At 38.8% G+C, this 11105-nt stretch overlaps 1 pseudogene; it reads right to left on the bottom strand.

Moving 5' to 3' along the window:
* Positions 1-2122: 2122 nt before the first annotated feature.
* Positions 2123-10081, bottom strand: LOC131301355 (glutamate decarboxylase 1-like; annotated as a pseudogene).
* Between the last annotated feature and the right edge of the window lie 1024 nt (positions 10082-11105).

Genomic DNA, 11105 nt, shown 5'->3' with positions numbered 1-11105 from the left:
TATACCTCTTTAGACAGTTTATATATTAAAAAATATAGTTAAAAAATTAAGTGTTTCAAATTTTAATCCGTTTGAATCAGTGGGAATGTTTTATTTTTCTGATCATTTTATTCTAAAGAGTCATAATTAAATTTTGGCTCTAGGGCTCTCGTTAGTTAACCCTAAGAGATATTTGGTTCTACGACTTTCTTAGAGCTAATTAACGAGAGCCATATATAGTCAAAATTTAATTATGACTCTTTAGAATAAAAATCAAAAAAATAAAATATTTCCACCAATTCAAACGGATTGAAATTTGGAATACTTAATTTTTTTTCTCAGCACTGAGGGTGGTTTGTTACCTTGGCTCAAAACGACGTAGTTTTGATGGCTTTAGTGGCATCCTCATTTGGCACCAAAACGATGTCGTTTTGGTGCCCTGTAGTTCCAGCAGTGCAGCAAGAGCTGCTGGATCCCCGAGTCCAACCCGTTCAATGGTGGAGCTATTGTGGAACCAAAAGGGGCTTGGCCCTCACCCATTTTCTTTTTTTAGTATAATTCAAAAAAAATTGATAGATATTTGTAAAAAAAAAAAATTTGAAATTTTCAACCATAATTCAAATGTAAGAATAATTTTCATTTGGAGCACACTAAACACACTATATATATATATATATATATATATATATATATAGATTACAAGGGTTTTAATAACATAATACAAAACACAACCTTACTATCACCTAAGATAGAGGACGCCGACGACATGCGAAAGTCATGAAGCCTAAGGAACAGAGCACAGTGTGAATGCATGATCAGAAAATACATAAACAAAAGAAAAAGAAAAAAGAAATAGACAATCCAATCGCAACCATGCGCCACTGCCACGAGCAAGCCACTTTAACACTCCACAACCAAGGACGACCAAACCACTAGCCGGATCACACCCATACATAACAACAGCCGGCACAGATCTGAGAGCCGAAGACCCTAGCATCAACCCCAACAACAGCACCCCTGCATCTATAGCATCACAACAAAATAGACCACAAGGACTCTAACATAGCCAAGCTCCATTCAACAGCACCAAGCTTCGTTCAATAACACCTGTAAAAGCCAATCAAACCACATGCAAGCACACCTTACGATTGGATTAGGCAGGGACGGGGAGAAAAGGAGCGGGGAACCCGATCCAATCGTAGGAAAGAAGAACAGACCGATTGGACTGGAAAGAGAAGGAGAAACCTGATCAGCTGAGAGAGAGAGAGAGAGAGAGAGAGAGAGAGAGAGAGAGAGAGAACAGTCACTCAGATGGGGAAGGAGAAAACGAAATGGGGGGCCGAGCGACCAGAGAAGAAGGGGAAAAACAAATTGCATGGGTGATTGGTGGAGAAATACAGGGTCACCGAAGCACATCGCCAGAGAAAGAGGCCTCAAATGCTTGAGACACAAACGCCGGAGTAGGAAACAGAGCTCACTGGAGCAGGAAATAGAGATCGCTGGAGGTAGAGAGAGCGGCAGCGGCAGCGAACATGGTTGGGAACTTATTCAGTATATAAAAAGGAAAGGGAGTATGGAGAGGGGGGGAGAGATGTGCTGCCCCTCCCCCAACCAAAAACCTGAGAACTGTAGCATTGGTTTGTGGTTTGTAGAGAGACAAAGTTGGAGAGAAGGGAGATCTCAAGAATGTCTTTGGAAGATGGATATTCTTGTGAATGATATCTTTGCAATAATAATACTGCATCTTGTCAAATGATACAATAGCAATAATATTCGAGATTAGTTTTTCAATTTATCAAAACCATTCCAAAAAAACTCAAATGACTGGATTTAACCTTGAAAATTCATTGAACCAAAAAAAATTCATAATTCGGCCCCTTCAAACTTCGATTCCTGGTTTCACCTCTAAACACTTTGGGGTCAAATGAGTAACGATATTTGGAAGAGCGAGAACCCAAGACGCAATCATGTTCAGGAATGGAACCAAGATTTTGTATACAAAGGGGCCACGAAATGAACAACGAAATTTTAAAATTTCAAGGTACGGGAATCTATAGCATTTAAATATCTAAATAACATGGTTAACACCCAATACGAAAGACAATATCTAGGTGCTCTTAACAAGCCAAAAACAACTAAAAGGTGGAGAAAAAAAAATTCTCAATGCGTTACCTTAACCATTTCAACATCTTATTGTTATTATTGTTGTCTGTGGTTATAGTTTACAGAAATTCCAAATAACATTTCCAATAATTTTTACATGATACTTTCAGTAGCTAGCCAGTTGGGACTTAACAAACACCCTTAGTCTTACCACCCATCACTTGCACTTCCTTGCCAACGGTTTTAGGCTCATGTTGCTTCCACTGAATTGACGTCGCCGGTATGTGTAAAACACCCCCTTTATCACCACTCCCATAGTCATCACTTGACTTCACTTCCACTGTAAATGCAATCCTTGGAAGACCCGATGGAGCATTCTCAAGCTCGAACACTGCGCCTTTGATGTGTGAAACCAACTTTTCAACGAGGTTTCGGCCCAAATCTTCCCTCACCACGACTCGAAGAACGGTCATGTGCTCCACATTGGCCGGCATGGTGTAAGCCGGCACAATCCACCCGTGGTGCCTCAGAGCTTTTGACAGTTGAAATGGAAAGGTTTTGCTCTTGTTCTTCATCGTGAAGGCCACAAGTGGTACTCCTTGGTCTTTTGAAACAATTTCAAATTGGCCGGTGTTCTCTAATCCTTTTTGAAGAAGTTTTGCGCTTTCCATGCAATTGGTGATCACCTTTTTATAACCCTGCACTACTTGAGAATCATTTTTGTAATTCTACATGCATTTGCTCAGATCACAAAACCAAGCTAGCTAAAGTGTGTGTTCACCTCCATGCCCATTCGCAAGAATTAATAATATTGCGCAACAATCTGACTTGATCCTGGATATACATCCAAAAAAATCAAGTATGAGTAGTTGTTCTAATATCTGCACAAACTTTAGCTAGTTGCGACCAGATGACATCTTTCATTTTCTATCAGGCCGAGGCATTGAAAAGCACACCTAATGTTGGATCGTCATGAAATCAACAAGAATTTCACTTGTTTGAGAAGAACCAGTAGGTATTCATTTCTCTTGACAAAGACAGGTTTTGGAATGAGATCCAAAAATATTCACTCCAATGACTCCCTAAATCTATTGCAAAAAATGGCTTTGCAATTTCTTAAAAAAATTTGACACAAGAAAATGGCACCATTTCTTAACCCACTAGCAACATGTGCAGCTATTTTTGTGGCTCACATCTTTAGCTATATCTGTGGTTAATCAAGCCAAAAGATGGTTTGGCATCAATCAAGCAACATAGCGTGAATTTTGCAAAATGGCACTGTTGTAGCAAAGCAAAAAATAGCTTTGGTACTGAAAAAAGGACTACAACCATTCGGCATACTCTTACAAGATCAGTGATTAAATTCTTTGATGTAATAAGCATTAGAATTAGAACAAGAACTTACTAGCAAGCTAGTTAAGCATGGGAAGCCCACTCAACAATTGGTATGCATTGCAAGATCACATACTTGTTGATTCAAATATGCATACCTTTGGAGAAGTTGAGGGTGAATGTGGGTTGATCAGCTCCAAGGTAGTTTATGTGGAAGATCAGTTCTTCCGGTAAGTCCTCTTTGCTCCTCCAAATTACCCACCCAATTCCAGCATACACAAGACCGTACTTGTGGCCACTGACATTGATGCTCTTCACCAATGGCAGCCGAAAATCCCATTCCAGTTCCGGGTATAGAAAAGGTGCAACAAACCCCCCACTTGCTGCATCTACATGGATTGGTGTTTCCCACCTGTATACATTCAGAGAGAAACTACTCTTACATACAGGTTATCGTACCCATGAGGCCATGAGCCATCATTCGCAATGAGATGGATAGTAATTTTGATACTCTCTTGGTCAAGGGTGAAATCAGAATTTGGCCTTTAGGGGGGCCAAAACATGGACAAAAATTTGTTAGTTGGATTGGATCAGTTTATGACCAATCCCATTTCATTGCAGACCCAAGACGTTTTACGCATCATTCCATAGTGCGAATCCTAACTTTACAGGACTTTCTGTTCCCAATACTTCTACAATATTTTCAGGCATCTTTGAGGTAAAGGGGAAGGTGTAAGTTGTAACTGACTTTGTGGTAATGGATAGCTTTAGTAAGAAAAGAGATAACTGGACTATGACCGACTAAATTAGACAAGGGAAGAGAGTTTTCACACTGCATATAGTTTCAGTCTTTGACAAAATGAAATATTTTCTTACCCAGTTTTCTTGTTCTTGTCAGATAGGAGATCATTCAAGAGCTTGACATCTTCAAACTCTCCGGTCAGGGTCGAACCCAGAATTGCAGCAACACATATAGCGTTCTCATCCACCATCTCCACTGCTTTCTTAGGGTCCATTACATAGTAGCCTTCACTCAATTTTACCTCCTTCAGTTCCACATCAAAGTACCACCTACATACAGAAGTTAAATTTTGTATCACCCTGATTGTAACCAAAGGACTCTTCGTGTCTATCAAATCTGGTTCTGAACACGTTTGGGTGAGATTTTTTCGGGTTTGGTGGAGTACAGAATCCAATGGAAAAATAACAGAGACACAATAAATTTTCCAGAAAAGCGGATTTACTTTCTTAAGTGGAGAAACAATAAAGTATCCATAGTAAAGAAGCTTATGAGACGCCCTTGATTAAACACACTTATAAAGTAATATCCTACTCATGTGACATTACGTAACTTAACATTTTTTGCTACAGAATTCACCATTTTGTGTTGGCAGCACTACATTAAGTGCTGTGACATTACACTCCGTACACATTTTCCAAAATTTTACCAAGTTCTTAGCATTACCAAACTCGATTAATGAGTTCTTGTTTATTATAACAAGCTACTTTCAAATAACATGTAAAAACTAATATTAGATTGTTAACCACCAACTCATCTAAAAGCTTAATGAGTTCTTGTTTATTATAACAAGCTACTTTCAAATAACATGTAAAAACTAATATTAGATTGTTAACCACCAACTCATCTAAAAGCTTAAGCTGTTAGAGAAAGAGGCAACTTTATTATTTATACCTTCAACACGCCCCCTCATGTGTAGCCAGGCTCTCCTCCGTAAGCGGGCTAAATACGCGTAAATATTTTAACATTAGGTAGGCAGTGAGGTTCGAACACAAGATCTATTACTTGCTCTGATACCATATCAGATTATTAACCACCAACTCATCTAAAAGCTTAAGCTATTAGAGAGAGGGGCAACTTTATTATTTATATTCTCAGCATGCTCCCTCAAGTGTAGCTAGACTCTAAGGAGGCTAAACACATGTAAATTTTAATCATTAGGTAGGCGATGAGTTTCGAACCCAAGATCTATTGCCTGCTCCGATACCATATTAGATCATTAACCACCAACTCATCTAAAAGCTTAAGCTGTTAGAGAAAGGGGCAACTTTATTATTTATATCTTCAACATTAGATCGTTAATCACCAACTCATCTAAAAGCTTAAACTGTTAGAGAAAGGGGAAACTTTACTATTTATACTTTCAACAACTATCATACCTGAACATTGGCACCGGTGACAATATTAGGCTTGTCAAAAGGTTTGCCCTCTACCTTTCTCTTGTTCTGCCACTTCTTCTTGAAAGCCAGTCCTACTAGCATTATCGCCTCTGAGGATCCTACCATCCCTACTCCAATGCCTTGCTTTGTCTTTGTTAAAGAAGCATGGAAAAGATCTGCAATCGTATTTACGCACCGATTCTGGAAAAAACAACCAAAATAGAAGATGAGAACTATAATTGACCAATAGTTATCTATATTCCATAAAAAGTCCATTAACCTAAAATTGATGGCAGAATGAGTTTAAGAACGAGATGATAAAGGTTTCATAAGTTAAAAGTCCTCCATTTTTTCTTTCCTTTGTGAAAAATTCATGATTATTGAACTTTTTAGTCAGTAAGACAGTTCACCGATCAAAAGATCTTAGTCCTTCTAACCAGTTTTATATTCATCTAAAAAACCCAAGTTAGAAACTATACAAGATTTTTTTTTGATGTTCATAATATAGAACATGGACAAACAAATAGGGATCGAGGTAGTACAATTTAGAACACTGACTGACTAACTTTCTGATTGCTACTTCCATTCTGTGTCATATTGTAAAGCCATGAGTATATTTGCATTGCATTGAAGTTTTAGCAACCATAGAATTGATTGCAAACTGACCTTAAGGATGGGGACGATGAAAAGGGGGCATACAAGAAAATTCTTTTGAGAACGATAAACCAAAGGAATGTTTCTAAATAGTTGTATCGGGGGATAAGAGGGTACGAAGAGTATCAAACCATACATATCAGGAATCGAAGGACACAATCCTGAATCTTTGTTTTTTTCCTTATCAATTATCAACTGCCAAATGTGCAGTTGAAACCAATTCCGGATGAGCTATAAATAGAGACATGTTGAATGTCTATACACAAGTTTCCGTCCCACTGACATACTGAGGTGTGTTTGTAATTTTGTTTTCGAAGGCTAAAAACCCAATATGTATTAGCCAATATGCAATGGAATGGTACTTATTTAATTTAAATGCTCAAGGGTAGTTTTGCCCAGTAAAGAATTGTCTGTTAAAGCATCCAACTCCAAACCAATTGGCAAGGAGTGAAGAGGCCGTCCAGACTCATATACTAATTTTGGAGGAGATAATTAACCGATGTGGGACAAACTCCAACACTCCCCCGTACGTCCAAAATCCTAGCTCTGATAGCAAGTTGAAAAACTCAACCCACGCTACTCTTTAAAACTCAGGTGTTAAAGAAGGAAACTGAGGCCTTATAACCAGCACAGATGGGGCATGTCCAGGCGATGTGGGACACATTCCAACACACCCTCTTGGACCACAAGACATAGCAACCGGACAATGGTCCACCAAACAAAGGCCCAACAAAACTCTGATACCATGTTAAAGCATCGAACTCCAAACTAATTAGTAAGGAGTGGAGAGGCCGCCCAGGGTCATATACTAGTTTTGGAGGAGATAATTAATCAATGTGGGACAAACTCCGACAGTCTCTAGTGCTGAGCGACACCGGTTCATTACGAAAGCAGCCACCCCCGGAATAGGGTTCATATAGAGGGTGTTTGGCAACTGAATTTTCAGCTTTTTGGATTCTCATTTTCTCATTTTGAGTGTTTGGCTACTGATTATGAGAATGGATTTTGGGAGAATAGATTTTCGGTTTTTGGGTTTAGGAGCCAAAAACCAGAATCTGGGTTGGAGGAGTTTTTCAGATTCTCATTTTCCCATTTTTTGGCCTATTACGAAAATACCCACAATCCTCCCTTCATTTTACCAGATTTGCCCCTCCCTCCTTATCCACTTTCTTCTCATCTGTTCACCACACATCGACACACACCCAGAGGGGAGAGAGAGAGAGAGAAGAGAAGAGAAGAGAAGAGCAGAGAGGAGAAACGAGAAGCAAACTTCACAACAAAAAAGCTCGGAGAAAGGGTCGTGCTCGTACATGGTGTGTTGCCAGAGCAGATCTACACCACCTCTCATAAGGTTGTGTAATGTTGAACTTGTGTGTTTGTTTGTTTTTTTTCGCATCAATTTTTTTTTTCGTACAGCTTATAGGTGGGGTTTGTGTGTTTTCTTTTTTTTTCGGCTTCGGATTGTACTATAATTTGTTTTCTAATATTAAGGGTTTGTGTTTGTTTGATTGTTCTTTATATTTATGAGCAATGTGTTTGTCGTTAAATTAAAGTGTTACTTGTAACATTGGTCTTATTATTTTAATTCTAAAATAACAAATAAAAATATCGAATGTCTTCCTTAAATTAAAAAAAGGAAAAAAATTACATATCAAAAATAATTATTTTAACACAATAATATATAATGGCCAAAGGCAAAAAGCGGATCTCAAAAAAAAAAAAAAGCAAAAACAAAACATTATTTTACAATAATAGACTTCAATAATAAACAGCCCATAAACTATTGAATAATAAAGTAAAAAAAAAAAAGCAAGTGACACTTGTGTGTTATAACAACATATAATAAAGACAAAGGGCAAAAGGTAAAAATGCAACCCATAATTCATTCTCCACAAATATACCAAACACTACTACAATTTCAAAATACATTTCTGTATAAATCTCTCAAACACCTCTACCATACTCAAAATACATTCTGGCCATAATCTAAAAAGCCAAAAAGCTGAAAATGAAAAGCCAAAAAGTAGGCTCCCAAACACCTTTATGCATATCCTCCCATGACTGCTTTTTAGTGGGACCCTCGTGCATAGGGTTGCCTATTTGGTTTTTAGAGTTTGTATAAAGTACTAATTGGTGGGGATTGAAAATAACAGAGAATTGATTTACCTGAAGCTCAGTGGTGATGGGGTACTCGTCCATGTCCACATAATTTTTGCTCATGGATTTAATCATCAAGTTATCGCATTCTGGTTCCATCCACGTGGTGACAAAGGAAGCCAAGTTAAGCCTTGGATTACCATCTAATTGCAGCTCATCATGTATTATTTGATAAGCCACTTCCTTTGGAATGGAATTCTCTGGCATCCTATACCTGAAAAACCACCTTAAAAGTTTGAAAAGAAGAAAAACTAGAGCTACTCGACAACATGAAACTACAGCAGGTGTTCCATATTTAATATATGGTGAGAGCACAACCTAGGCAGGGGATCCTGGACATATCTGGATGCAAAGACTGAACTGATAAAGCTTGATGATGTTTCATCAGGTGTCTGCACATCTGAGAGAACCATTCTGTCTCGCTCTCTATGCAATTCCTGTAATGTAACTTTCGCAAGCACTAAACGGGTATGTTATACACATGGTATGTTTGAGAAAGGTATTTGTTGTTCTTGACTTGGAGCCTAGTCTTGCTTGATTTGTGAGTAAAGATTAGATTAGAGTCTTGATCCTTAAGCAAAGCAAACCTAGACAATAAGATGAAGTGTACAAGCAAGAACTTCACAAATCAGGAGAATTATGTTACATTTATAACCTATGCTCACACTTTAAATGATAATGTATTTTTTGCAATTTCCTGAGTAATGATTTTTTGAAGATTATAATCTTTGACAAAAACAAAACCACATTTTTCAGCAGAAAAAGTTACGGTAAATTTAACATACTGCATGCCTCTTAAATAGTACAGTCATCGTTCCTTCTCCTTGAAATACAACGCCCCCAGCATTACACACGGGTAACCATAAGTCCCTCAGACAGACGGTAAAAAAATCATGATATCACCTGAAATACAGGTCTGATAAATGGAAACCTTGCCCTTATACTAATGAAACCCAAATGTATGTACACTTCTTTAGTTTCATATAAAAAATGTAAAAGAATCCCATCTTAAGCAATTTTGAACAACTCCTTGCCATGTAGAAAGTATGCATGACATTCATCACACAATAAATACAGTAGTCATACTTTCAGCAAGCATATGACCCTCTTAAGCAACTATATCCTAACATGTTTGAGCTCTATCCAATGCCCACTCGAACACAAGATTGCAGTGAAAATGACATGCATGATTGCTATCCATCCATGCACAAAAGCATAGTCATAAAGATATACAAGAACATATGAGTAATGCTGTGACTGAGTTTTCAAGCAAGTAATAAGGGGTCAAAGCAGTGACCATTTTGAAGAACCAAGCCCCCCCCCCCCCCCCCCCCCCCCCCAGATGTGCCTTCCCCATGTCCAAAACGCCCAAACTGGAGGATTTGTCCAAATTTGTACACCAGAACTGCCAAATGGATTGAGTATGAATTTAAACGGCGCAACTTCCAGCTGGCGATGTTGATCTTCCAAGCCCAGCAGGCATAGACATCACCAACTGCAGCTCTTCCGAGTGATGACCTTCCAAGCAGGTCTTCAATTCCAGTTCTTCCATCTGCAGCTCTCATGTACCACATTGTAACTTCATGAAAGACAATTCATGATATACAAGAAATAACAAGTAATGAAAGCTTGAATATTAACATACCCTTGGTCCTCTAGTTTGTTAGATTTGCATGGTCCTCTTGTTGAATTTGCAGGTTTCCTTCCCACCCCCCACACACCACACACACACACACACACACACACACACACACACACACACCCCCCCCCCCCCCCCCCCCCCCCCGTCACTAACAGCCAACAGGTCCTCGCCCTCTAACAGTTCCACTCCTAAGTGGACTCTTTGACGTGTCATCTTATAATGCCCAAGTCTCTAGCAATCTGAGCTCGATAAGGCAGTGAAGGCACGCACCATTTTCTGCTACTAGTTCCAGCTTCACCTTCATCTAGTTCTTTTCTATTTCTCTTGGGTGGGCCATGTGGTTGATGAAGCTGCGGAAGTCCAAAGGGATCACCCTGGGAACATGGACTCATCACAGAATGTTTCAACGATCATTCTTCTGTTATTTCACTACCGGCTGGATGTGTGCTATATAGAATATATCATCAGTTCCCCACTTAACCTTAGAAACATGAGATATAGAACCATTGCTATATATCATAGGCATGTTTACCATCTTCACCGGTACTGTAACACTTCCACTCTTCACCATAAACAATCATCCCATCATCACTTAAAAAAGTCCTATCCTAAAATCTGGCATCACCGCCTTCCCTATTAGCTGAATCAGGTGCCACAAAGTAAATCATTACCATTCGGCATTCGCTACACCACAATGGTATACGCGCAAAATGCATTGTTCAACCTTTGCACATAATGGCATATGTGTTCTCCTTGCAGTAGATTACAGGAACATATTCAGAACATCCCTATCTTTGCCATTTCATACTGTATATTGTGGCCGGCTGCAGAATGTGAAATACCTTGCCTAGTTTCTGCACCTTGTTATTCTGATTTACCAATAAATTATACTGCCTTGCAGCAAGAAGCAAGCAACTGCAGAATACTAAAATGAAGAAGAAGACCCAATTAAGAATCAGATTATGTTAAGGAAATAGAATCCCACATTGCTTGAGAGTGGAATGAGTGATCACTTAATAACATCTGGGACCTCTCCACTCATTGCCAATTGGCTTTGAGA

This window comes from Rhododendron vialii, chromosome 9a (assembly GCF_030253575.1).
Source record: "Rhododendron vialii isolate Sample 1 chromosome 9a, ASM3025357v1".
Lineage (NCBI taxonomy): Eukaryota > Viridiplantae > Streptophyta > Magnoliopsida > Ericales > Ericaceae > Rhododendron > Rhododendron vialii.
The sequence above is the reverse complement of the archived record's forward strand: the minus strand, read 5'-3'. Positions and strand labels throughout refer to the sequence as shown.